This window comes from Ictidomys tridecemlineatus, chromosome 1 (assembly GCF_052094955.1).
Source record: "Ictidomys tridecemlineatus isolate mIctTri1 chromosome 1, mIctTri1.hap1, whole genome shotgun sequence".
Lineage (NCBI taxonomy): Eukaryota > Metazoa > Chordata > Mammalia > Rodentia > Sciuridae > Ictidomys > Ictidomys tridecemlineatus.
The window spans coordinates 23,277,930-23,281,290 of NC_135477.1; positions in this window are offsets into that span (position 1 = coordinate 23,277,930).

Consider the following 3,361-nt stretch of genomic DNA (forward strand, 5'->3'; position numbering starts at 1 on the left):
CGGGCACAGAGTTTGTTTTTAACTTCGGGAAGTTTGTGTGGCTCCCAGGGCAGAGTTGGGGACAGGGGTGGATTTCCTATTGACAAGCAGAAGCTTTCGCTCCCCTTTTATTCTTACACTTTCAGGAAACTTTTAAAAATAACAAACTGGAAGACTCCTGTCTCTGAGGCTGTGTCTGCGCAGCCTGCAGAGGTCCAGAAAGGCCTTTGAAAGCCAGCTGGGAGGGCAGATTCCAGCCCCGGACCTTACTTCACAGAGCTCCTGTGTGCAAAGAAATGGAGGCTCTGGAAGTCACTGGAAGCTTCCGATGTTTGAAGAAAGAAACTGTCTTGTAACTGGAGGAGCTCTGGCCCTTGAGGGCACATGGACCTTTCCACTAAGGACACCCGTCCCCCTCTGTCTCTGAGGACTTTCATTTCCTTCCAAAGGATACTAAGTGCGCCTGGCCTCTGCCTACTTTCTGGGCAGGATGCTCCAGGCTGTGATGCACCTCTTGACAAGGGTGAACTGAGCAGAGCCAGCCTGAGGCCAGGAGTTTGCGTAGATTGGGGAAGTACACTGCATACTTCAAGGCCCCGACCCTGTGTATTTTGTTACTATAATGAACTATCTGAGGCAGGCTACTTATGAAGAAAAGAGATTTATTTCTTGCAGTTTGGGAGGCTCGATCGTATTTATATGGTCTCTGGCTAGGTGTCACATGATATGAGAAAACACGTCTTGAACTAGGGACAAAGAATTGAGCTTTTATAACAATCATTTTGTGAATGCTAACCAGGGTCCCCTGAGAAATGCCTCATTTCCTCCTGAGGGCACACACTGATTGACCTCAGGGCTTCCCACTAGGTGCCTGCCTCATAGTTTCTACCACCTCCCAACACCACCACCCTGAGGACCAAGCTTCCAACATGTGAATCTGTTTGGGGGGTGGGTGGGAGTACCAAGGATTGAACTCAGGGGCACTTGACCACTGAGCCACACCCCTAGCCCTATTTTGGATTTTATTTAGAGACAGGGTCTCACTGAGTTGCTTAGTGCCTCACTTTTGCTGAGGCTGGCTTTGAACTCATAATCCTCCTGCCTCAGCTCCTGCCTCAGCTGCTGGATTACAGGCAAGAGCCACCATGCCCTGCCAAACTTGTAAATCTTTGAGGGGGACACAGAACTCCCAAATCACAGTTCTTGCCATGCTTTGCTGATGCACCGCCTGGTGAGAACCTGGAACTAGCTAGCACATAGGTTCATTGTCAAGGGTGTCGGGGCCCCTGGACAGCTGGGCCATTTACCCAGATGCTACATGTTACCAGAATCCAATCTGGAGCAGCCAGGCAAGACTTATTTTTAAAGCTTTCTCCCAAGTGACTGGCAGTCCCCCTGGTTGAGGAAGGTTCCTCACTTCCTTTCCAAATGGACAGCTACAAGAGGCCCAAGTGGATAGCTTTTGCCCCAGAGCTTTTGGGAGGTGGACCTGGGAGATTCTGATGAGCCTTCTAGGCATCTATGGTCCAGGGGGTATCAGCGATGCCAGGCCTCTGCAGGAGGCAGCAGGTGGTGCTAATTCCTAGCAGGTCTTAAGGGTCCCTAAGCAGGCCAGGCGTGGTGGCACACCCTTGTAATCCCAGGTCCTTGGGAAGGTGAGGCAGTTCTAGACCAGCCTGGGCAACTTGTCTCAAATTTTAAAAGGACCTGGGTAGAGTAGAGCACTTGCCTAGCATGTGCGAGGCCCTGGGTATAATTTTGGGAGGGACAGAGAGGTGACCTTCTAATTACTCGCCTATGAAAAGTGCCACAAGAAAGACTGAAATGCACACAGTGCTGGTAGGTTCCAAGGAGACCAGTGAGGACCTGTTTGCCCACATGTGGCCCCACACCACCCATATCACATGGATGCTGGCTCCCGGGCCACATCACAGGCTGCAGAGGTATCTCTGGGAATGGGATCTAGGAATCTGCATTTCACCAGATTCCTCAGGTAATTCTGGAAGGCCTCCTGGTGGCTCTGAAGGACAGGTAGAACTGTGTGACCAAGAGAAACACGGCAGCCAGAACCACCTGACTCCACAGCAGCTCTTGCTTGGTGTGCCCCCACCTGTGAGCTCCAAGTCAGTCACTCAGTCCTGAGGTGGCTGCAGTAACTGAACTCCCATTTTCTCGATGAGGAAACTGAGGCACAAAGGGATTATGTGATTTATCTAAGGTCACACAGGGGTAAATGACAGTCAATATTCTAACCAGGTAGTGCTGGTATAGATGTTCCTGGGATGTTGTGGCAAATCAAGTTGAGAAGGTAGAGTGGGAACTGAATCACAGGAAGCCTTAGATGCTAAGCTTCAGCCAATTTGGTGATGATTGATGAGCCATTGGCAGTTTTTGAGTGAGACAGTAGCTTGATTCACCCCTAAGCTATGGAGTTCTTAGCTCTGTGCCCTGTGGGGTGCCGAGGTGGAGGGTTGGCAGGGTTGGCACCCCCGGCAGCAGCCAGGGGACATCTAGGAGATCCTGGATTCAGTCTCTCCAAGACTTATTCAGAACATTCCCGCCTTCTGTCTTGTCTCCACTTTGTGGGACAGAGCTGGAAGGTTGTTTGGTTTGTTCCCATGCAGAGCCGAGAACCGCCCAGAGAGAACCACCCAGCGAAGGCCAGGCCAGTCCCCATCTCACTGCACCCTCCCCCGCCCACCTCCATCCCCCTGGAGGGGCAGTGTTTACAGTTGACTTTTCTCATCGCCATCTAAAGATAGCTTGTACTTTTAAGTAGTTTGTTTTAAAATAAAACAGTACTAGTCATGATTTAAAAAAAAAAAAATCAACACAAACCTCCTCCTCCTGACTTCTGAGTCCACTCCCCAGAGAGAACCAGTACTGTTTCTTGGGTATCCTTCCAAAAATTTTCTGTGTATGTTTATCACATCTGCGTTTGCCTGGCTTAAATGGCATGCCATCTAACTTTTCTTGGGCATCTTTTTGAACATTTTGCTGTCTTATTCTTTAGAACAGCTGCTCACTGTCAAATCTGTATGTGTGCTTGGGCCTCAGTTTACCAGCCTCCCCTACCGAGGACCACTCAGCTGCCTCCAGACTTTTTTGCTGTTATAAATATCTCTGTGCACTTGGCCTGTTTTGAAGCGACCTTTCCCCTCCTGGTACTCACTGAATCCTGTACTTAGCAACTTGCTGCAGGAAGATTCACCACCAATCTCTTTATACCGTCAAAAGCAACTATTGCCGGGGATTTCTGCAATCGAGGCCGCAGAGTAAAGGAAAGGCATTCGGCCAAGCCCTGAGCAACAGGTGGGCTTTCCCCGGGTCAGGCACAAGGTGAGAAGCAGAGGTAGAACTCAGGGGTTCTGTGCCCAGGGAA